Below are 26271 nucleotides of genomic sequence, written 5' to 3'. Positions count from 1 at the left end.
CTGAAGCCAAAAGCAGTGCTATGATTAAATAACTGAACTGTTTTACCTTGTGCAATCAAGTTAAATTCCAACATCCTGGAGTAATTAATCTTTATATTGGTCTTTTCTGGCCTGTCATGTGCATTCCCATATGCTTAAATAAAGTAAATGCACTATTTTTGTTGCCTGCACCTCTGAATGCATAAAGCAATTTAATGAAGGATTGGTGTTTGACATAAATAAGGTAATTTACAAAACTGGAACTGTTATTTGTAAAGGTAGTTAATCATGTAACTCATTGCTCAGCGCACATCCCAAGTAATTTGTTGCCATTAACACTACAAGGTGAACACTGCAATTCAAGATGTTGCTAATTACTTTTTAGTTTCTTTTTTGAATTTTTTCTAATCTATTGACAGAAGGAATAATGCCTCCGAATGCCCCAAGGAAAGCATTATTACAGGAAACTGATACAAAAAGGCATATGCATTTTCATGCCCATGGCAATCAAAGTATACCCTTTTTTATTATTTCTCGAAACTGATGTAGAATGAGATGGAGTGAATTCTTGCTTGGTAAAGTACACATATTATAGAAAATGAAATGAATTGACAGATTTGTCCAATTCTCTGTTCTCCCACCACCACCACCATTCTGCACAATTACAATCACAGGAAGATACACTTGAAATAGGCTCATGTTAAGGACTTATTTGCATTCACCAGTAGATTAGAAGTAAGAGGTAGTGGGAAATATCATGATAGAACGAACACACACACACACACACAATTCCTTGAGTATAATCCAAGCATAGTGATGGAAATAAATGCTTGAAACCTAGCTGCAATATGAGCAATGCATTCTGCTGACAAACAAATGATGAATTACTGTATATATCTCATGAATAGAATTTGCATCTCCTTGTCTGAATACCTGATATTAACAACATTGTATATATACTGGTGCAAAAGAGATAACTCATACTGTTTTCTGTTTTTAATGATTTCTAAATAAAACCGTTCCTAACATAGAAGTTTCTAGCACCATTGCTAATTAAGAATGGACAGAGACAACACATCAGAATTTGCAGATTGTCTTAATCTCACCATCACTTGCAAGCACCCTGAATCCTCATTAAGGCTTGTTTTTTATGAAACAGACAAAGAAAAGCTGGAAGTAATGGGCACCTCCCATCTGGAGTAAACCTTCTCATGTGTAAATATCACATCATAAACATTTTGTGTAATTTTTTTCCAATGAATAGAGTTATCCTATATCCAGATAGATTCTCCATGTCTGGCCATGCTCCCAAAATGGATACAGCTGCTTATAAAATCTGGATGTATCCTGAATTCAAAATGAAATCGGCAGTGGTAAGTCACGTTTTTAGCTAAACTCTTAGGATAGTCTTTCACCATTCATAGTTTAGACTAGATATTCTACACCTGTAAGCCTTGCCAGTTCCTTCCAGTGTGGAGAAATCACTAAGCTTCGGGTGCCAAAACCTTGAGTGAGACCATAGGCTTAACAAGGAGATCACCACATGGCATTGGCTAATTCAGTAGTAACTCTGTTTCTTCCTTTCCTATTTGTGAAATAGAAACAGCTGTGCCTACTTCACAATCTTAGAAAATTACAAACAGCAATTTTGGGGTGTTGTTTTTAATTTTTAAAAAAACCCTTGCAGAAAAGCACAATATGTGTTGAAGTGCAGCCTCCACCAACTTCACAGACACTTAAAAGCTGAGAAACATTAAAGGCAGGGCTTGGTGAGAGCACAGTCAGGAGATGTTAGAAATCAAAACAAATAGGTGATTAGCTTCACAGTAAGGGAAAGTGAAGGAGTACCGTTGAGCTTGGCATGAGATAAGACAAAGTTTAGTAATTCTCTGTAGCCTTGCCCCATTTCTCCAACATGTCCTGAAACTCAGCCAAGTTGCACTCATCACAACTATTAATAGGTGTAGCAGGAGTACTATTCCCATTTATTTCAGCCTTTTAAACATGTTGTTGAGAATTGTCTGGCTCCTTGACTTGTACAAGAAATAGAGAGAATATGACAAGGAATCCTGCCTAGATAGCAGAAGGTGGGAGCAAGGATCACCACCCAAAATAATGTCTTGATAGACCTCTGTGACATGCCCTAGAGTATTCTAATGCTTTAATATTAAACACAATGAATCATCATACTTCAAGCTTGAGCAGTGTAACAAAGCTTTTTCATTCTCTTTATCCTGACCAATGATCTGCCTTTGAAGAGGAGGGGGAGATATTTAGCTCATTTTTCTATATTTCCATTATAGGATTACCTGAAGGAAGGAACACAGTTTAATCATGGTGCAATGCTGCCCCCTGGAGTTAAATCTCTACCAGTGCTTTTCTTCAAAACACTGGGTAACAGCTCATACATACAATTGCCACCAATTCAGAGCAATCTATTATCCAAAGAGATTTTTTTCATTTCCGAGGGTATCTAGTTTAAAGCCTTCCATCAATGGCTTAGACTAGTAATAATCTTCATGAAATCTTCACTTAAAATGCATCTTTCAATGTTTTCCTGCATTCTGCTTTAAAAAAGAAATACTGTAATATCACATTCCTGTGTGACATTGAAAACACAGAACCTTCCATATAACCTTTAAAATTTTTATAAGAAGATTACTTGACAGAATTCTTGAAACACTGTATTTAGGACAACTAATAAATTTGACTGTAGACGAGGCTTTAATCTTGAGCCAGAGAACAGACTTTACTATGATGACCGAGAAATCAGGGATGTGGGGATAGCCAACACTAGTTTCTCTTTTAAGGATCAATATACAATCTAAGCAAATGTAAAAGTCCTCAACTGTTTTAATGAACAGACAAAATGCACCAAGAAGGAACAAAGATTTGTAGAACTCTTCCTTGCTGATTAGTTGCAAAGATCTCTTAGGCTCCATCTACACTACAGAATTAACGCAGTTGGATACCACTTTAAGTGCCATGGCTTCATGCTATGGAATTCTGGGATTTATAGATATGCAAGCTCTTTAGCCTTTGTGTGCCTCACAAAACTACAAATCCCAGGATTCTATACAATGGAGCCATGGCAGTTAAAGTGGTGTCAAAGAGCATTATTTCTACAGTATAGATGCAGCCCTAGGAATCCTCCAGTAGACCAGTAGATCATAGAATCATAGAATTGTACAGTTGGAAGAGACCACAAGGGCCATCCAGTCCAACCCCCTGCCATGCAGGAAATCTAAATCAAAGCATCCCCAACAGATGGCCATCCAGCCTCTGTTTAAAGACCTCCAAGGAAGGAGACTCTACCACACTTTGAGACAGCCCTTATTGTCAGAAAGTTCCTCCTAATGTTGAGGTGGAATCTCTTTTCCCGGAGCTTGCATCCATTGTTCCAGGTCCTAGTCTCTGGAGCAACAGAAAACACGTTAGCTCCCTCCTCAGTATGACATACCTTCAAGTATTTAAACAGGGCTATCATATCACCTCTTAACCTTCGCTTCTCCAGACTTAATATACCCAGCTAATGAGTCGTTCCTCATAGGGCATGGTTTCCAGACCCTTCACCATTTTAGTCACCCTCCTTTGGACACGCTCCAGTTTTTCAACATCCTTTTTCAATTGTGGTGCCCAGAACTGAACACAGTATTCCAGGTGGGGCCTGACCAAAGCAGAATAGAGTTGCACTATTACTTCCCTTGATCTAGACACTATACTTCTGTTGATGCAGATCTACCTTCTGCCCCTGTTGCTTTAGGAGACAATATCTAACTCAGTAGTGGACAGTATGTATTGCATTGGCTCCCAGCTCATTTTTCATGAAGGACTGAGAAAGATTCCTATCTGATACTGAAAAGCTATAGCCAGAGGTTGTAGACAATTAACTTGATTGATCAAATTTTGGCATTATGAATGTGAAAAAGGAGAGCAATTTTCAGGTTGTTTTCCCTCCAGGAAAATACCAAAGTTTGGGGAACTCAGTTCTAGATAGATCTCCCAGAATGCTTCAGAATGCATGCAGATTAACTGAGCCTGGTGTGTGAAAACATGAGTTTTCCACCAAAACTTATAAAACATAAGTAGAAGTCATTAGAAATATACCACCTAACTGTGGTTTGGGTGGGGTGATGGTAACAAAACAAGCAGAACAAGACATGCCTCCAGCAGCTCCAGACAGTTCTTGGCATGGTGTTGTGCATTACACTGCATAAAGGAAGGTGCTTTGAGAACCTTCCCGTCTTTTTTCTCAGGTGCCATACAAGCATAAAAAACTGAGGAGATCAAAGGTAACTATGTGGAAATGCATTATAACTACCCTATAAAGCAAATGCATCTTTGAAACTGGCATTAAAAAAGAAAGAAAAACAAAGGACATGGTTCCTAGGTGGATTTTACATGCCCAGTTCTAACTTACCTTTTACAGTGCCCATCAGTCTCATCATATAACAGAATGCACAGTTACTAGATCATTCTGCAAAGGATACATATGAGTTGGTGTTGAAAGCATTGCTCAGGCTTATTTGATGTGGATCATATGACAACCAACAGAAACACTATTCTTACTATCATGGCCAATTCTAGCATTTTTGTTTTACACAAAATGTAATGTTGATATAATACTGTTATGTTATCCATGTATTTCTGAGAGACAGGGTTTATGTGAACAGTTTTCTTCCAAAGCACAAATGATTTTGATAGTGCTGGGAATGGAAGCGCTAATGATTCTCCCTTCTATAATTTTAGACTTTTGCTTGGCTAGCACAGATGTTCAAGTATAAAACATAAATCTCTCACTCTTTCTCTTCACACACGTGCGCCCGCACGCACGCACACACACACACATTCATCTTCCATACCTTTTTCTATTAGTTATGTGACCTTTAGCAGAAATATGGAGAGTCAGAATTTGCCTGTAGAGGCCCGACAAATCACATTCACAAAAGAACTTAGTAAATCATTGTGAGCCTACTAAAATGAGAATTCAGTTCCTATTTCAGTCTAGACCCCACTGATAATGACAACTGAAGCAACAAAAAATGATCGATTTATTATCAACATCATCATCACCACCAGAAAACCATATTTCCCCCACACTGTCTCCATATGCTATAATTTTATTGCCAGCCTACCAACTTCCTTGACTAATGTTTGCTATAGTGGTTTTCCTCTAGAAGCATGATCTAAGCATAAAAGATTTCTGATGTGAAAATACATTGCAAGGAGTAGTTAGATATATTTGAAGCAGGTAAATTAACAAATTAGGCCCATACATGGCATTTCTAGAACTTGTTTTCTCAGTCTGCCTCCAATTAATTAATTGCAATTTTTTTTCACTATCAATCCAGATTCATGGGGGCAAGGGGAGAGGTTGAACTTAGTCATGCAACAGCATGGGTCATCCCACCTACCAAATTGATGCAGCTTTCAAAAGAAGATAAAACTATTCAGAATGGGAGTCTTTTGGTGAAGTAAAGGATACTGCACAGGAAATGCCCAAGCTCTTGAGCATGCCAGGAATCAGTTCTTTGTATCTGAGCCATTATTACAACATACCCAAAAAGTCAGTGCTATTTTCTTTTGCCAGAAACTCCTACAGCAGGCAATTCTAGAGGAACTGCTGATTGTGGAACCAGATATTTGCTAGACCTCCTACCCACAGTGGCCTATTTCAATTTCTCTTCATGGGGTCTAATACAACCTATTTTTTATCATGACATCATTACCTGACTTCATCACTGGCAGTCAATGATGTGAAGTAGAAGTGGGAAAACACAAAACATAATTATATCCAAGGATTAGTCATTATTATTTCCTAAGTCATTATGATGGGGAAGGAACAGACCCAACATTAAGCTGTCATTAGAGAAGAAGCCTCATGTCTCTTCTAATATTTTATTCTGAAAAATTCATTGTTAGTTGGGCTAGTGAGCAACCAGGTTCTTCAGAGATGTGCATAAGAAGAGATTCAACATCAAAAGCTAGATGTATACTGAATATAACAATTAAAGTTGCCATTTCCTAGGCTGGCCCAAACACTTTACTGACAGAGGCCAAAAACAAGATAGCCCACACACACAGTAGCCCCAGGTGGCTGGCATGTCAGTGGGGTGGTACACCTACTCCATGTTTTCATCTGAATATGAACTAGTCAAGGTGTTGAATACTATCCCCATTCTACATACAAAAGCTGATTGAACTGGCAGGTGAGCCTTACTTCAACATTGCCAATGGAATCAGGTTCTTTTTCATACCTTGGAGGATAAGGCTGTCTTAAGGACAGCCAGCATAATATTTGCCTCACTCTGCCCAATGGTAGGATCGGCCCTGATTATTTGCATTCTTGATGATTAAACCATTTCTCTCTGTGTTCATCATAGGGTTTTCTTGGAAAGATTTATTCAGAGGAAATTTGCCATTGCCATCCTCTTAGATTAAGTAAATGTGACTTCCCCCAAGGTCACCCAGTGGATTTTCATAGCCAAGAATAAATAATAAATAATAAGTAATAAAATTTTTATTTATATCCCGCTTTTCTGTAACAAGACAATCAAAGTGGCTACAACATGTTAAAATCTACATTTACAAATTTACAAAGAAAGGATTTGAACCCTGGGCTCTCAGTCTGATAATCAAACCACTTACAAACCACCATACTGACTAAAGCAGATATAGCTCTGCCTAAAAAAAATAATCTTGTCTTTGACTTCTGCTCACAATATTGTTGTTGTTAGTGTGCCTTCAAGTAATTTCCAACTTATAAATGGCCCTAAGGTGCACATAGGGTTTTCCTGGCTAGCTTTGTTTGGGGGGGTTGCCTTTGCCTTCCTCTTAGGCTCAAAGACTTGCTCAAGATCACCTAGTGAGTTTCCATGGCCAAGCAAGGATTCACCTCCTTATCTCAAGAGTTGTAGTCTAACAGTCACACCACTACACAATGCTGGCTCTTGCTCACAATATTACTACACTGTCAAAGCCTCATATCCAAAGCTCATCTTGCCAAGCACCAAATCTGACCCTTTCATCCACTAAGGTGACCAGTATATAAGAATAATGTTGAAACAGAGCCAGGCTCAAGGTTTGAGAGGGGGGGGTAGTTGGACCTCAAAAGTTGCTTTCCCAAGCTCTGCACTGGAAGCACCACAAGGAACAATAGAGAATATTTCCAGTGTCTCTTAAAATGGTCTAGATTTACTTTATTATTATAAGGGGATTTTGTAAGAAAAGAAGTATGTTAAAAGTTACCAATTATGTTTACCAAGTTTGGTAACCATTAGCAAAGCACTGACAGTCTAATAGCTAAGAGGCAATTCAGATTTCCCAGTATAAAAGCTTATTGCTACTCTCTCTGTGATCCCAAGAGAATGAATATGCCACACATATCAGACCCTGCAAATGCAACACTCTGAGCCATTTTGAGACAGATCAACTTGGCAGAGATTGCTCTAACACTGCATTCATCCTCTTGAGAGGGGAGCAACACACAAACTCCATTGCCACAATAAGCTTTTGTCATGGATCTGATGTCAAAGTACACAAGAAAACTAAATGGCAAATCCCTTCTGTGTAAGTTCATTTCATGTAACTTACTTCCCAAGAGGAAAGAACAGAAACGTTTTCTCACCTGTACAATCAAGTGGCTTTTGAAACATGGCTTGCAGTGACTTGACTAACAAGAGATCCATTCTCTGCTCCCAAGAACAACACACATACACAAAGAGACAATATCCTTGACTTAGTGTTCTACAGGTGAGTGTAATTTCCATTGCCAGTCATAGTCATTTCTTCCCAAAAGCCACCATCCCCCAATTTCTAACCATTTTTGTTTTCATATCACTTTTTCATTAACATTTTCACTTTAGTATTGCCTCTGCGTACAGTGATTACAAGCTTTCACTTCTCCAATGTGGCATGTGAGTGTGGGCATCGGTGTATTTGACTTATATTCCACATTTGTCCCAGAACTGGGACCCAAGGAGACTCACAACAAGATTAAAAATCAGCATCACTAAAAAAAACCAAGTGAATATAAACAAGGGGAAGGTAATAATAGCAAAACTGAATTAAATAAACTTTAATATTAAGACACTGTTCTCCCAGAAGTGATACTCAAGGAGACACTAAATAAGATTAAAAACAAGAACCAAGTAAAAAACAGATCCATAAAAGAGACAAAATATTGTAACAATAAAACAGAATTAAAGAAATCACTACATGAAGATACTTCTGAATCTATTAAAGCTCACTGATACAGCACATCTCAACACACAAAAATTCACAGGTTCAATCCCCAACATATCCAAGTTCAGGAAAAAATTCTATCTGCAACTTTGAAGAGTTGCTGCACTCATGATCTAATATGTTATAAAAGAGATTCTAATGCAGGGATGGCCAATCATGAAAGGCTAGGAGGCTGCATTAGCCCCACAGAGACCTTGGAGGACTTTAATGTCCTCCAATGTGCCCCACACAAAAAAAAATCAAAACAAAATCCCCCCTCCAAATGCCTTGGATTAGCAACCCAAATGCTAGGGTTGGGAGGAATTTTGCCATGTTTAAGTCCTCACTGGGCCAGGAAAGGGTTTTTTAAATGGGGAGGGGGAGCAGAAGTCACTTCTTGGTTCATAAAACTGGTCAGGGAGGTCAAAAATGTAGTAAAAATGCCCCCATATCTCCTAGAGGATATTTGGAGACATAGATGCAGGAAAAAATGGTCCTGCTAGCCAAATGCAGCCCATAGCCTGCACTTTGCCCACCCTTTTCTCATGGGTTGGGGGCAGAGTCTTATGAGAGTCTTCCTCAGCTGAAACCTAAGATCAATAGAGGCATTTTTAAAAGATATGAGGAATGGTGTAGCTGCCCTGCGTCACTACCAGGCATTACCCAGCATTACTCGCAGCAACAACATCTGTTATTATTTACTGCAGTGTGGCATGCACTCCTGCATTTCCTCTCTTGGTGCATACATTAGCCTGACTTCATGCAACCTGACTGACTTAATGGTACAAGCTTTCTCTCTGACTGTTAACTTGTGTGTGGGAAGCACTAAACCCACTCAACAGGAAAGCTCAAGGCTGAGGCTGCACATTCGATTGCACAATGATGCAATCCATAACCACTGTGCTGGCACATTTTTACAGCAAGCTAAATGTTTATCAGATCTTGGCCTAAACCTGAGGGTAAACTTTAAGTGAAATGGCTCGGGGTTTTTTTTTTTTTTAATTCAGTAATGCTTATTGCAAAAGCCCTTGTTAGAACAAACAAAAAAAGATGTAAGTAAAGTTTTGTAAAAATAATAATAAAAAGTTTGTATGTCTTCCTGCCTTCTCATTGACCCTTGAAATTCATTTGGCATAATATATTTTGCTCCAGAGGCAAAGCAAACTAGGACACTGCAGATTTAGAATGCACTTAAGATAATACAGGAGTGAGAATCAAATGGTCCTAATGTTGGATTGCAACTTCAAGTATTCCTCACCACTTCCAGAAGGGGAAGAGGAGTTTATCTCATGGCTTATTAAACTGATTGACCTCTATCCATCTTAAAAGCTTAACTCGGGCAGCATTCTGATGTTATCAGAAGGTTTTTGCCACTGAGTTTGCCGCCTGAATACATCCCGGATGCATCCCCGCTTCCAGGAATGCTCATCATGGCTCTTTTCAGATCTGGGAGTTTTCTGGCTTAAGAAAATGGCCACCAACACTCTTTTGAGATCTGGGAGTTTTCTAGCTTAAGGAAATGGCCACCAGAGCACTCCTGGATGGACCCAAGCTGTATTCAGGCAGCAAATTCAGTGGCAAAACCTTCTGATAACATCAGGATGCCATCCAAATTAAGCTTTAAGCCAGATAGAGGTAAATCAATTTAGTAAGCCATGGGATAAGCTCCAGAGTTTCAATTTCTTTTTGTTTTGACTTTTCCTGCATATTCCCAGGTCTGCATCCAAACCCTTTCTTGAAATAACCAAGATTTTCTGGGAATATGCAGGAAAAGTCAAAACAAAAAGAAATTGAAACTCTGGAGCTTTTTCCGCTCACTCCAATTATGTGTCACAACTAGACTCATACAACATTTCAGAAACTGATCATAGCCAATTTCCACTGAGCTCTAATGTGCACTGCATAAATAATGCAATTTGACAGACTATAACTGCCATGGCTCCATACTATGGAATCCTGTGACTTATAGTTTGTTGTGGCACCAAAGCACTCTGACAGAGTAGTCTAAGTATATCATAAAACTACAAATCCCAGAATTTCATAGTACTGAGCCATGACAGTAAAAGAGATCTCAAACTGCCTTATTTCTACAGTGCAGGTTAGACCTGAGCCTTCTTTATTATTATTCAGGAGTTACCATCAAAATGTTAAAGTGCTTTAGCAATGCTATACCATTAAACATTAGAATAATTTTGTTTGGTGCAAACATTCCTCTTTCCCTTGCTTGGTCTCTGTTGAATCTGTGTCCTGGAAACAATAGCTATGTTTACTGATGACAACCATCAGCTAGTTCCAAGATAATATAAACAAACAAACAAGTAGAGACACCTTTCATTTTTGAAAACACTGGGTTAATTTAGACTGACCTGATAATCAAGAATGACAAGTTCTTGATAATGCTAGGAGTTGCAGGATAAAGAAAATGTTATTTGGATTTCCCAGATAAAATCAGATTGTACATGAGCAAATCCTGGGACACTGAGAGACTTTTATCTTGTCTGGAGAGGCCCTTTGTTGGTCTGAGCTGCTGGCAGTTATAGTCCAATACAGTCTGAAGGGCCACGTGCTTCCCACACAGCATATAATATCTGGCATGAAGTGTACATGCACTTGAGAAATTAGGTGGTAGTCCATAAAAGTTCATGATATAATAAATTGTTTGTCTTTAATATACCACAAGAGTCAACATGGCTAACCCCTTTGGATATTCCTGCGTGTATGCACAAGCTTGCAGCTGGTAAACATGCAAGCTTACCCAACAAGTATGAAGGACTGATCAAAGAAAAGTAATGATTAATTTTAGGGGGGGAACGTAAGAGAAGCTATTTCAGCAGAAGTATTTTAATTGATTTTTTCTAGGATACTCTGTTATGTTGAAATATTGCCAATGAGATTCTGTAGCAAAATCAAATACTCTTCTGATAAAGCATGGTTTTCTTTATTGTTAGTGGCTTCTCAAGTCAACTCTTGACTATGGAGAGAAGAAAAAGCAGACACAGCTCCACCATGCCTTGGCCCAGAAGCAGATGAAAAGCCCTCACTCCATCCCAACTGCCCTGACCTCAGAGAGACAAAGGAGTACTGGTAGTATCTGCAGGACTAAAGACTATCACACAAGGCTAAAAAATAGAATATAGATAGGATATAGGTATCTTTGGCCAGTACTTTTCACATGATATCATGTCTATGCATGATGCATTCCATTCATCACTGTAATGTACCTCTTCATTGAGAGATAAAATCCATCAATAGGCTCTCAATCTTATTGCTATTCCAGTACTGCCTTCATGCAATAGGTCCCTTCCACTGCAGTTCCACTTCTCAAGCAATCACATGGTATGACTGGATGTGATTCTGTTCCTCTCTTTGAATTTATTCCCAAGAGGGTTGCCACTGGCCTCCTCTTAGGCTGAAAGAATGTGATTTGCCTAAGGGCACCCAGTGAGTTTCCAAGGATCATGTGTTAGTCAAAATGGTCACAGGTATCAGCACATCAAATACATATAACTATAAGAGGACATCCTGTGGTATACTTATGCTGAACTTAATAGCCCTACATGCAAAGTAAGAGAGGTCATTTCTTTAGACAGTAATGTGTTTGGTTTTTTCCCACTTAGTCCATAATGTGATGTGCTAAGACAAGGTACCCTCTTGTTCATGCTGCTGAGTGAGAGCTTGGACTCCTGCTCTAAAATCCTGCCTTGATCGCACCACTGAGAACTTCTCATTTTAAACCTAACACTGGCCCAGACTCAACACAGAGACATCATCAGACCCTGCCTTTCCCAGAGGCATTTAAATCACTTCTGGCTGTTTGCTATAGCATATGCTGACAAACTATTCTATCTCTACCTTTTGCTATCCCACAGGGAAACCAGATGCTGGAGTGACATTTGAAAGTTGCACATGAGAAAATATCTCTTTTCCCTTTCACAATAAAGATTGCCTTAGCTAGGACTGATCCAGACTTTTGGTTGGAAACATTTGGCAAATATAAAAGTGAGTGAAACAGGAAGAGAATATTTTGCCATTTTTCACATGGTGGGAGTAAACAATGAAGTTTTATCTCCTTTTTGGAGATTAGAGAGCAAGAAAATCCTCCTCCCTTTCTCCTCCTTTAAACTCATTTGAAAGGCAGTGTAGCAAACAAAACACAGTCATAATATGGTCAAAAAATTCTTGTGTGCTTTCAGTCATTTATGACTTATAGCAACTCTATAGCCACCCTATCACAGGGGTTTCTTGGCAGGATTTGTTCAGAGGGTGTTTGTCTTTTCCTCCCTCTGAGGCTGAGAGAAAGTGACTTGCCCAAGGTCATCTAGTGTGTTTCCATGGTTGAGCAAGGATCCAAACCTTGTTCTCCAGAGTCATAGTCCAACACTAAAATCAGTACACCACACTTGCTCCCATGGTCAGAATACATAGGCCTAAATCTTACTGTTAGTCCCAAATAGGGAAAACCCATTGAAACAACGGTAGCTTGATATGTAAACACTTAGATACATCTGATTGATTAAATTGTCTACACTAGTTAGGACTGGTAATTGTGTTAATGGCCAGCATAGTATAGTGGTTTGGAGAACAGGGTTCAAATCACCACTTAGCCCGCTGGATGACCTTGGGCAAGTCATACTCTCTAAGCCTCCATGAAAGGCCATGGTAGCCCCTCTCTGAGCAAATCTTGCCAAGAAAACCCGGTGATAGGTTTACTTTAGGGTTGCCATAAGTTGGAAACATTTTAAAGGCACACAACAATAAGCTCGTACCAAGACAACACTAAACACTGTGTTTAGCTATATTTAGAAGAGGTGATGCTTCAAATGGTGAAAAATATCTCTTTGTCAGAAATATTTTTTTGTCCTCCATTGAATTTTTGACACTTAGCATGTTTTATTTTAGAGTTAGTCATTGGAAGGTACCCACAGGTTTCTTTTACAAGTCTGATTGCTGAAGGACTTCTCTCTGAGGAAACGCTTTATACAGGAACATAGTATAAATTAAACACTTTTCCATTAGGGATGCCAAAAATATGCAGTCTTTTCTCTGTATAAAGACTATGCAATAGCACACATTCTGCTAACACTGTCCATTAGTTCACACAGCATTGCCCTTACAGTTATAATAGACTGTCTATTTTTAAAATGGGTAATGGTGCATGGACCGGATGACTGAATCTTGAAATGATATCATGGACTAGTAATCTTTTTTAAAACTCTAACATAATGCAAATGAAGCGAGCAACTCCTTGCTTACAAATTTTTTTCTTGTTTCTTTTGTTCATTCATTTCTCTGTGCTCCATATTTTAAAAGCTAGAAGCAAAAGGATATTTAAAGAAATTTTGCTGGGCTCATTTAGTTTTATTTACTAGGAAGCTTAAAGGAAATGTCTACTAGCTATAGGAGATTTGATAGCTTTACTTAAGTTTATTTCTCATGCTATAGTCATTGGCCTCTCCTCCTCTCCAGACTCTTAAAACTGCTGCATTAGCTCTAACCTGGTGGCAGATGCTCTGTTGTGGGAACCACAGAAACAATACGAAACACTTCACTGCTTATCAAGGACCTATTTATTTGTTCTCCTTTTCCCAATCCCAACCTAAAAAGAGACCCTAGGTGGAATATCTAAGACAACTTTTAAATTGGTGCATTCTAAATAAGTGAATATTTCAGCTGCAATAGCATACACAGTCAGGTGGGAGTAAGGTTTATTGAAAACAATGACATGTTCTTCTAAGAGGCATATTTTAAAAATGCACTGTTAGCAAGTACTTCAGTTTAGCTCACATCAAAATTGCAATGCACCTTTCTCTGGCTATCTTTGAAAAGTACTTGAAAAATGTTTGGTGCAAAATGCAGTGATTCTTTTCTTCCTCCTGAATGGGCTTCTAATTCCAAAATTCTGGTTATTACCATTAGATTAAAATAATGCAATTAAAAACTGCATCATAAGATTATTAATTCCTTCAAATATGTTATATTTCAAAGCCAAGACGACTAAATTTACTGTTCTTGGATGAAGCACTGAACATGTGTATGTTTTCAGCAGATGTGTCAAAACTGAGAATCAGTTTTCACACACACACCTGTATATGAACTAAAGGCAAGTCCTGCAGCAGGAGTTCCTTGTACGTGTTGTCAATCCCTTACTCTCCCTTGTTACTGTCTGGGTAGCAATTAGGAAGAAATGCATGGGGAAAAACAGATTACAGTTGTCCCTCCATATTCGCTAGGGTTAGGGGAACAAGACCCCCTTGAATATTTAGCTTACTTGCTAATTAGCTTACTTGCTGTTCACCGCTATGATCTTTGGAATAGCGGCATATAAATAAAACAAATTAATATAGAAAAACCACAAATAACAAAAACACTTTTTTACCTGAGAGGACACCTCTCTAGGAATCTCTAGGTCCTCCAGTGCAACTCTGTGGTCAATGTCCAATATACACTGACCATAGAATGGCACTGGAGGAGCTACAAATGATCTTTCAGTGCAACTTTTAGTTAAAGTTGACCACAGAGTTGCACTGGAGGACCTAGACAGTCCTAGAGAGAACATATTAATGAAATCCATGAATAATCAAATCCGCAAATATGGAGGGATGACTGTAGTGTGTTACATCCATGCATGCACATCTGTAGTCACCTACATGGACATGTGCTAAGGCTCATCTACACCAGCCAGAATACTGGTCTGCTCATAGAGTATTCTGGCTGCAGAGCTGACCTGTATTCCCCCTGTTACCTTCACACTCCACAGATTTTGTTTGACATTAAACAAATGTTTAATGTTCTTGGTTCTCAGACACATTCTACCACAAGCAAACGAATAAGAACAATGGGAGAGGAGGAAATGGCTCTACACTCCCAGTGGATGGCTTACAATCATCCCTCATGTAGTTCAGATACTACCGTGTACTCGACTATAAGTCAACCACATGTATAAGTTGAGGGCATGTTTTGGGGCCAAAATTATTATAGATTTTGATGTGACCCGTGGATAAGTCGAGGGTAAAATTGATGGGCATGTAAGAAAGGAAAGCAAAGGAAAACAGTGCCAAAGAATTTACAAAATTCTAGTTGGTATTATTATTATTATTATTATTATTATTATTATTATTATTAATATAATGCTGTAAGTTTACCCAGTGCTTTACATAGTCATCAACCAAGATACAGATAAAACCTGCCTACGGCATACAATCTAAAATCAAAAGCAGCAAAAATTATAAAATTACCAATATGTAAAAAAATACATAGCAAATAACAATAAAAATCAAATAACATGGCAAATCACACTAACAATAAAAAGTGAAGTTTGGCTTGGAGATGGATGGTGGTGTTGAAGGCAGGGCAGAAAAAGCCTCCTTCGCCTCAGCTGTTGCCTTGGTGGAAAAAGGCACAGGCAGCCTCCCAGTTTGGTCAGTGCTTCCAGTATTACTGTTTGTGCTCACACTACATGGATGAGAGAATACAAGGAGGTTTGGTCAGTGCTTCCAAAACAGAGTACACTTTTGCCTTTTACCCAGGGATGGTTTGTTTTTGTAAAATAAAAGTACAGTACTTACATTGACCCATGGATAAGTTGATTCGGGTTTTTGGGGTCAATTTTTTTTAACTAACATTTTTAGACTTGTACATAAGTATATACAGTATCTCATGGTCAAAACAACCTTCCCTCTCCTTTCTCTTGCTAGTTGTAACGCACAACACAGCCTTTACCAGGGCATGACAGCTACTAGGGGACAGAACTGTTTGAGAGGAGCTACTCCCAATCAGCCAGTGTTTGAAACTGTCTGAATAGTATTGTGTTGTGACTGTTCTATCCAAGCAATGCCATAATATTATAGTCACAAATTTACTTGAACATGATAATAAACTTTTGTTCCAAGAAAACATTATAGGAACCATCTAGATCAGTGCTACTCAAAATGGTGATGTACAAGGCATCTGCTGTAGGCCCTTGGAGAGCCATCAGGAAAGGAAGAAGCAACTGTACACAATGGCACAAGTATGGTTTTAGTCCCAAGCATATTGATGGTGGCGGGGGAAACCTTCCCCCTCATCCAATAGCTTCAGAAGCAGTGATCTAGACCATATACAAAATATCCTATTTCTGTGGGAAATGCCCTTTCTGAAGGTTTGGCAAAGGCATCTGTTCCTTTATTGAGATAGTTTTCAGCCTTGCTTTATGGTGAAGCAATAAACTGGACTAATAAAAAAAAATAGGCTGTTCAGCTAGAAAAAGATCAAGGTGCCAAGACCTACAGAATCTTCATCTTTCTGAATACTGAAACTAGAGGCTTAGCTTCCGATTTTATGGGATGATGTTTTCGAATGTATCCATTTGGATCATATTCAGCTTCTATAGAAAGAATATGACAGATTTTATTTGTCTGGCAGCCAAGTCAAATTGTATTTTCAGTGTGAAATGACCAAAAACAAATCTGCACACATCTAGGTATTTCACAGGAGTACCATATGGAGGCTTCCATAAAGGCAATGGTGGTTGTAAGAGTTCCTTGTAATAACGGGACATGACCTGCATCATGAGCAACCAGAGCCCAAAATATCAATCTGATATTTCACTGAATGGTGCAACATTAAAGTTAGATCATATTTCTCACAATGAAATTCAACTGAATCAGTCCACCATTTTTAGTGCATGTTGTTGATAGATGAGGTAGACAGATAGGCAAGTAGACTGATTTATTCCATGCTACTATTTGTTGTGCTCTACTATATTTCCATTGCAGTTCAACTACATGGAATGTTGAAAGTGCTGAACCCAGAGGAAATAATTGTAACAGGATATATAATATTACAGATTGCTAAAGAGTAAGGGAACCAATGCTGATTTTAAAAACTATCCTTACTTAAACATTGCTCTAGACCCAACATGGCAGGGGGTTTTCCAGACTAGTGGAGAAAAAGTGAGAGCTCTCACAGAGTTCCTCACTTAGCGCGTTATCACATGAGAAAAAAAAGCCAAAACAGAACCAGAAAGTAGCACCTTTTCCTGTGCTCTCTGCCTGCCATCAAAGTACATCCATTCTTTTCCTGAGGAAGATGGTTGTAAAAGTGTGTCTTTTGCCACATTTGAAAAATCCATTTGGCAAAAGGCATGTTTTTATGATTATGATTCTCAGGAAGGCGAATGAAAGTACTACAATGACATACAGAGAAGCAAGGAGAAAGTCGCTGCTCTCTGGCTCCATTTCAGTTTTCTTTTCTGATGTGATAAGGCTCTTATTGTCAGTTGGTGCCACTTATTACCTCTTCCATATCCACTCACTCACAGCCTCTCCAGTGTTTTTAATCCTGCTCTGGCTGCCTCCTGCTGCATGTTGGGATTTGCAGTTTACAACCTTTAGAATTTAGAAAAGGGATCTAGAATTCTCAGACAGAGAGCTTTTAGACCTCACTGAACTACAAACCCCAGAATGCAGCAAGAGGCAGCCAGAAAAGTAAAAGTGGAATAGCAGTGTAGTGTGGTAATCTCCTACAGCAAAGATGGGCAACTGTGGCATACTAGAGGGTCACATTAGCCCCCAAGGAGACCTTGAAGGGCCTCACCTGCTCCTGCAAAAAATGTGATTTATGGCATCCTATGTCAGCAGTGTCCTTCAGCACTCTGCATTGGGCAAACAGGCTTGCCCTTGTACCAGAGGATAAATGGACATAAATCAGACATTAAGAATAGGAATATACAAAAGTCTGTTGCAGAACACGTCAGTGATCCTGGGGGTTCCATCTTGGACCTCAAAACAATAGTCTTTGAACAAAAAGACTACAAGGGAAGGCTGAAAAGAGAAACAACAGAATTAGAATATATCAACAAACTGCAATCCATCAGCAGTGGGATGAACAGAGAAAATGGTTTCCTGGCACACTACACACATTATAACACCAGCTAATCTGTGGTACAAAGCACACTCCCCACGCACCCCACATCCACTTACTGTTATCACAGTGCCCACCAGAGCCACAGGCATGAGGCACAGCATGAGCCAGAACTTTAGCCATGTGATATTCCTCCTCCAACATTTACTAAGGCCCCATCACCATGACTATAAAAGTACCCAAAAGGATATCACCCAGACTGCAAAGGGAGAAAAATTATACTACATTCAGTGGCAACTGCAGTGTAATGTATTTGTATGGTTGTTACCAGAGAAAGGAATTAATTAAAGGTAAGTAGTTGTTTTGAAGCATTACTAATGAGCATTGTTTAGGGATGATGGAGGGCTCATGTTCCCCATCCCTATGGTAGAGCTTAGCTAGCAGGATCCATAATAGCCTGTAATATTCTTATACTGGGTTAAGAAGCTTCCCAAGAGTTTTGTTAGGCGAACTTTGGAGTTGCATGGACTCTTTTTCTTAAGACTTAGGAGTGTTGCTGGGCTTTCTCACTCACTCCCAGAACCTTTTTTTAAAAATCCCTTGACACTTTTTCTTTTCTTCTGTCTGAAAAGAAATTGGTATCTAGGGCTTCACCTAAAATAGACTTAACTAAAATTCCTCTCGCTTTCTATAACCTCAGGCTGACTTGGCCATGGCAGCTAAGGCAAACAAAAGCAGAAGGATCAACATCACATATTGCTAGTCTGAAGCCATCAGTTTTGAAACAAAAGGTACACCATTTCATTTCTTTTCATCCATCAAAAAAGCAAAACATGAAATATATATAAAGTGTGTGTGTGTGTGTGTGTGTGTGTGTGTGTGTGTGTGTGTGAGATATAAAAAGTATACTTTAAGAAAGGATTGAATAAGTATATATTTGTATCTATGGTCTTAATGTCTTCTTTTGAAACTACAATCAACATTCACTAGAAGACTGATTACATCTGTCCTTTCTCTTTGAATTTTTTCCCCTTTATCTGAAAGACATGCACATGCACGTCTTCTGCATTCGATTATGAATACTGTAGTTCTACAGGAGCAGCCCACCATGGACTTTCTGAATCAGAGTTCATTTCCTGCTTTATTTAAAATAAACCAACATTATTTGTTTCCATTCCGTCCACACTGCTTAAGTTCCCTGCGGCAAAGGCAAATTTATATCATCACAGCTAGGTCCAGTCATGCTGCAAAAATGCAATATTTCTGAAGGGTCTTTTCTCATGAGAAAATGCTGTAAGCTATATTTATCTCTAACTAATCCATTTTCTACCTTTGTGCTAAGACTGAGGAATTAAAGAAGGCTGCAGCTGCTGTCCTTATCACATTAATTATTATGAAATGGTTGCAGTATTTTTTAAAAAAAAATGCTCTCAAAGAACAGGAATGCAGTAGTTTTGGCTTCATCTGTTTTATATGTATGCCATCTTTCTGGACAAAATAACTATTCAGGGCAACTTACAACATACAAACTAAGATAAAAAGTGAAGCAGCCACAGCTGAGACAGACTAGCTATCCTATGCATGTGTTTGTTCTGTATACTCTACATGAGAATATGAATGTAAAACTTGTATTTCTCCTTTTTACAGGTACACTCCCACCAGGTGCAGCCCCAGACATATTGTGGCCCATGATAGGCAAGAAGGCAAGCCCACCAGAGTCCATATCTGATTGACAGCTGAACACTGTTTTACCATTAGTGTCCTCCACCACATCAGAGACAGTAGGCTAATTTAGGGACCTTAAGACAAGTGAAATTGTATACACAACTGTTTCATACCCTTTGGCGTGTCCTACTTGAAGGAGGCCTGCTCAGACAAAAAGCGGCCGCCCGGCTGGACGGGCAGGCCACTTTGCCGCTAGAAGCAGCGGCGAAACTACAAGCCCCAGAATCCTCTGGGGCTTGCCCTGGCTCCTTATTGGTGCGCGGGGCAGAAGGGGTGTCTCTTCCGCCCCGCAATGCTCTAGGAGCCGGGCTCTATGGTCCAGGAGTTCTGGTCCTCCAGGGCAGCTCATTGGGCAGTTGCCCTGGAGGAGGAGTCTACCTGACCACATGGTCTGGGGGGCGGAGCTGGGGCCTATTTAAGGCCGCGCTGCCGGCTCCGGCCCTCAGCCGGCGCTTGGCTCCGGTTGAGGACGGAGCCAAGCTGGAAGGGAGGAGGTGCTGGAGTGCTTCTCCCACCCACCCACCGCTTGGTTCTGGGCTTTTTGTCACAACCTGTGGGCGGCAGCATAGGCCAGGATCTGCACGGTGTGGTACCAGGGCTACGGAGCTCTGGTTTGGGAGTCAGTCGGGGACCCAGGGGCGAATATGGCAGGCGTATGGCCATTGCGGGGGCCATAACGTGAGAGCGCCTCCCGGTGACTAGGGGCTTAGCGAATATGTGAACACATGGCAGAGTTGCGGTCAAGTGGTGTTCCTTAGCCCCTAGGTCATCCCAATGCCTGGTGGGGAACAGGCTTTTGCTAATCAGACAAACATGGGGTTGTTTGATTTCGCAGATCCTGACCTCATGCTTTGTGCCAACCCTACCAATTGTTTGCTATTAATAAAGCTGTGGCCTTTCCTCCAGCTTGGTCTCCTGTGGTTATTTGGCAGCAGCATCTGAGGCAAAGAAGGAGAAGAGGCGTGCCAAGATGACAGAAGTTGGGGGAAGAAGGAAGTCCTGTCATGGCACCAGCAGTAGCAGAGCTTGGCCCATCTCAACCGGCAGCTGCAGAGCAGGAAGAGGAAGCAGGGGTACTTCACTCTGTCAAGTGCCCAGCTCTACTTTAAAGACAAGTCGGTGTAACATTCAACGAGAAAGGATCCTGGTCATGCCATCACCATAGAAGCTCACTTAGAGCAAAGACTCATATGAATCTCATTCTTAAACTAAAAGTTAACAAGTACCCAGGCTCCTTAGCCCCAATAATTAATGTATACAAAGCTAAGGTCACACCTACGCTTTTATATGCAGCAGAGGTCTGGGGTCTAAATTCCACCACAGTAGTAGAACTAGCCCAGTCTCAACATTTGAGAAGTATTCTGGGAGTAGATAAAAGGATCTCAGCAGCTGCTATTAGAGCTGAATTAGAAATTTATTCATTCCACTCGCAAGCTAAAATCAGAGTGTTTAATTATTAGCATAAAATTAATGAAATGGAGCCAGACAGACTACCTAGATTATGCCTTTTAGAACAGTTACACTCTCATCTGCAATCTTCTTGGTCTATACAACTGATAAACTTTATAAAGAGTTGTGGTCTCCCCGTATCCTGCACAGTGAAAGATCAAGCAAGAAAGGTTGCGAGACAGAGAATCTTGGATATTGCAGCCCAAGAAGATATAGCCACCCTTAGCAGAGTAGGCAATTTAAAATGGTTGAGCTGAGACAAATGGTCCCTTCAAATGCCAAATTATCCATAAATACAGGTCCCAAAACACTTCAGAGAGGCATTCACTCAAGCTAGGTTTGACCAACTTGACACCATGATAAGACATGGGCGATTCCAGGGTATTCCTTGTAGTGAACAAACTTGTATTTGTGGTGACCACGAAATTGAGGATCTAGCACATGTTTTGTTTAAATGTAATCTGTACCAACAGGAAAGGGATCAATATCTTGATCCCTATATTAAATGAACAATATTCTGGGATACTCACATCAGAATATCATACTTTATGAGTGGACAAGATTCAAAAATATCTATTGCCACAGCTCGGTTCCTTCATAAAGCAATACAGTCAAGATCTAGATATGTGGGGATGATTGATGTTAACTGTGAGGGTGGTGAAGAGATTTGATATATGATGACGGATGTTTAATGTTATTTCTATCTCCCATTTTAATCTTATTTTACTTACTATTGTAATTATCTTACATATTACTGTTCGAACGTCTTAACATTTTTATTCTTATCTGTTATTTGGATATCATTCAGTATATATTGTATATTTTTATTTAGATTTTTATAGTCTGTTTATAAGCTGTGCATGTTTAGACTATCCATACGTATCTATATTGCATTGCGCGCATATATATATATATATATATATATATATATATATATACACATATATATACATATACATACACACACACACACTATTGTTTGTATTACTATGTTTTGCGGTATTTTGAAACAGCCCCTGGGCTATTCAGTAAACATATTGATTGATTTAAATACAAGTCACTGAGCCAAAGAGGGCTGCTGGATGGATTAGCTGCTGACCATAAATTATCTCAGCCAGGCCATTCTGTCCTTTGGACTAATCTTTCTGACAGCTCCCTTCTTGTCTTTGGAGTCCACAAATGTTTCCTTGTTCCCTTTGAGCTTTGGATTGCCTGGACCACACTTCTGCTAACCATGTGTAAGTCCCAGAATTGGCCTGGTTCTCCCTTGTCAGTTCTGTTGACTGTAGGTGTGCTCATCCGGCTGTTTGCCAGCCTTAAACAAAACACTCTAGGTAGAACAGCTGGAAACCTGCTACTGCTTCTCTGCCCACCATCTGTTGCCTAGGTGACTGCCTAATACTAATCCTCCTGTATGCATGAGTTTGCCATATTCCACTTCTTCAAATCCATGTATCTCATTTGCATATTATGCAACTTATTCTAGTTATGCCAATTAAACATCTTTATGTGAACTGGACACATAAATTGCTTTTAATTTTATTTATTTTATTTATAGGCAGCCTTTCTCCCAGAGTGGGCCCCAAGTTGGCTCATAAAAGAAATCAGTTCATATCCAACAATACAATTTTAAAACCATCACATTTAAAACAGCATACAATTATCTTTAAAATGTATAAAGTTTAAAAAAAAGATCCACACCTCAATAAGAAGCCTCCCTGTTTACACATTAAAAGCCTGTTTAAATAAAAAGGTCTTGTGTGTTTTCCATCCACTATGTTTTACCTCCATACCATTTTTTACAGTTATAACTGATAGGGGAGAAGCAGTATAGAGTAATGTTTAACATGCTAGGCTTGGAACAGGGAGACCCATGTTCAAATCTATTTGGTCATGGAATTCACTATGGTACCTCGGGCTAAAATTTTGATGTTGTTGTTGTTGTGTGCCTTCAAGTTGTTTCTGATTTATGGCAACCCTAAGGTGAACTTATCATGGGAATTTCTTGGCAAGATTTGTTCAGAGGAGGTTTGCCATTGCCTTCCCCTGAGGCTAAGAACACATGACTTTCCCAGGCTGAGAATTGAAACCTGGTCTCCAGAGTTGCAGCCCAACGCTCAAGCCACTACACCACACTGGCTCCTCCACTATCACTCAACAAATTTACCATACAATATTGTTGTGACGATTAATAGGGAGAGGGAAACCATTTAAAGTAGGCATGTACATTCCTGGTACAGTACAATTAAAGGAACTTGCAACAATAATATTAATGTTTTGCCATGATCAGCCACTTCTAATTGTGTTCTCATTAGATCACTTTTTTGGCTATTATTTGATGGCAAAAGCTAAGATCCATGAACATATCCCTTGAAGTCCCTGATGGAGACTACATCTGACAAGAGGAAGAGAAAAGTAGGGACAAACAGCAGTAATTAAAGTGGGGAGTGTGGTTTTATCTTACACATAAATGCTGAATAAATGTATCACATCTAGAATATAGTCAACTTTAACTGTCTTTTAGTTAAAGATTCACATCAAGCATCTGCATTAATGAGCTTCTGTTCTGCCTTCTCCTCTTGCCTTTTCCAAGTTCCTTCCTTCCTCAGAGTGACTGACATTATAAATAAGGTGGCTGACTCAGGTACTAAACTGCCCTGTCCCCCTCCAACCGGAGGACCTCTCCTGCTTCTGCTTTGCTTCCTTTCTCTGTTGCCAATTTAAGGACTCACCTCAAACCTCTGCAGTACTCTCCACACTTGTTCCTTGCACTATGCTGCTGTATCTCCCACTTCCTTCCCTCAGTTTGTTACACCACATCTCCTTTGCACCTTGCACTTCATCATGCCTAAACATTTGCTTCTTGAAACCTGTCTCTGCACTTCTCACTCTCCCTTCCTTCCTCACCACATTCCCTCTTTCCTCCTAGTCTTCCTGAACTCTGCTGCTCTTATCTCTCCTATTCCCTCTCTCACTTCACCTCTTGCCTCTTGCTCACTTTCTGGGGTCCCTTTTTTGTGTGCTACCACCTTTCCCATCTCTCCTACTCCCATTCCTTATAACTACCTCACCAAACTACAAATCATAACTGGGTAATGTAGATATAGTTCCAGACTCTAACTTTTCCCACCTTTTGTGTATTTTGTCACTACTTTCCAAAGTAGATTATAAATGTTAAAATAAGCAATGTAACATGGTGCTTTGTTTTATTCTGCTCACAATTGCTTGGTTTTACAGAAATTGTAGTCTCCACAGGGACCTTTAGCACACAGTTCTCCCTTTGATCCCCACCATCACCACCACATATCTGCCTGGCTTCAAACCCAGGAAAATCAGGTCCATCAGCTGCATCTTTTCCTCTTTTAATTATCATCAGGGACATTGAAAGCTTTTTTAAAAAAATATTTACTTGGGGAAAGACGTTATGATAGAGCTTCAAATTTCTTGTTATACAGGAGTAGCTAATCTTCAATCCTGGCCATTCATTCACTTACTAAATAAATCATTGGTGAAAGGCCTTGGAAGTAACTAGTTATCAGCAAGGCCTTTTCTCCATAAGTGATCTGTACAGGTTCTTGCCAAGAAAATCCCATGATAAGTTTGCCCTACGGTTGGAACCAACTTGAAGGCACACAACAAAACAATCTATACAGGTTCTCAGGAGAGTCTTCACACCTTCTGTGCTGTCACTATAACTTTTTAATAATTTTTAGATAAGTATCCTCACTGAATAGTGAAGTGTACTGGTTTGTGCAGTGATTTGTGATGCTTCCTGGTGTTCAATCATGTTGAGACAATGTGAGGTAGATGGAGAAAGAGTGTGTTTTGTACCATAGGCCAGTGACTTGCAGCATTCAGAAGTTATCTTTTAAAGGAACTGAAGTAACTGAAAGTAACATTTATTTTTACTTATGAAAAATAGGAAGTAACAAGTTACTTTTAAATACACACAATGGTAGCCAACCAGTTTTTCTAACCTTGGAAGTTACAACTGCAAGTAATTATTTTAATGTAACTTTCTAGGTTCTGATAGGTGTCATTTTCTCTTCATAACATACATTGTTCTTCCTTTCAAAATTGTCTGACAATAAAAGTCTAATCCAAAGACTACAGTAAGACTCAATAAATATTGGATCAAAACAAACACACACACGCACACACATGTGCGCACGCACACATGTGCGCACGCACACACACACACACACACACACACATATATATATATATATATATCGTAAAGCTATTAGCTTCGGGCTTCCATTTCATGTAACATTTGGATTATCTGTTTGCAGCTGGGAGACAGAAGAGGTCATGCCTGTTGCCATTCTGTGTTGCTGGGGGATATATGTCATAATGTTTTGACATTATTTCTGACAAATGTTACTCTCTGGGATAAAAGATGGGAACTACCAGGGCTAATATAATAAAGTTCAATTCCACCATTTTCTTGATTTGTTTTAGCAGTTTAGCTTTTCAATAGTTGTATGAAGGTATACAAAATATTTTATACAAGTTATTAAATAATACAATACCCATGGGCCATGTAGTGTATGAAATTAGTTATTTCACTGTTATGTCTGCAAGTTTCATGTCAGAAATGCATTATCCCATAATGCTGGCAAACCAATGCAATTCTACCACAATAAAATTTCAGTATTAAATCTGGAAAATGGTACTGGGGAATCTGACAAAGATCTGCAGTTTTAGAAATAACCAAAATAGTCCCACACCTTAGGAAATTTGTGATGATCTCCCTAGATGATTCATGGGGTTCATTAACCACCTACTTCTCTTCTTGTTACATCATGAGATGTTTGCGGGGGAAAACCCACACCAAATGTTGTTTTTGTGTATGGTGGAAATAAGGCCTCTGAAATAGCCTCTTTACTTATGACAAAATTCCTTGAATCAAGGTCTGAGAGAGCATCTATTGAGTTACAGATCTTCTGTTTTTTCTTATCCTGGCCACTCATGCTGATTCTGTAGATTGAGTCATTCTCATGCTGTTCCAGAATTTTACTCCTGGTATGGAGAGAAGAAGGAAACTGAGAAGTG

The 26271-nt window shown here is 39.4% G+C and overlaps 1 long non-coding RNA gene across 2 annotated transcripts in view; it reads left to right on the top strand.

Moving 5' to 3' along the window:
- Nucleotides 1-20446, top strand: part of LOC121930737 — a 101824-nt gene extending 81378 nt beyond the window's left edge. The window contains exons 5-8 of one of the 2 annotated variants that reach the window (XR_006104008.1): nucleotides 1244-1352; nucleotides 11151-12201; nucleotides 18743-18833; nucleotides 19690-20446. This is a non-coding gene — a long non-coding RNA (uncharacterized LOC121930737). The remainder of the gene's footprint in view (nucleotides 1-1243; nucleotides 1353-11150; nucleotides 12202-18742; nucleotides 18834-19689) is intronic. The other variant, XR_006104007.1, reaches the window with a different exon arrangement.
- Nucleotides 20447-26271: the final 5825 nt, after the last annotated feature.

The sequence above is a fragment of the Sceloporus undulatus genome, chromosome 5 (assembly GCF_019175285.1).
Source record: "Sceloporus undulatus isolate JIND9_A2432 ecotype Alabama chromosome 5, SceUnd_v1.1, whole genome shotgun sequence".
Taxonomy (NCBI): Eukaryota; Metazoa; Chordata; class Lepidosauria; order Squamata; family Phrynosomatidae; genus Sceloporus; species Sceloporus undulatus.
Note: the sequence above shows the minus strand (reverse complement) of the source record. Positions and strands in the feature narration are given on the sequence as shown.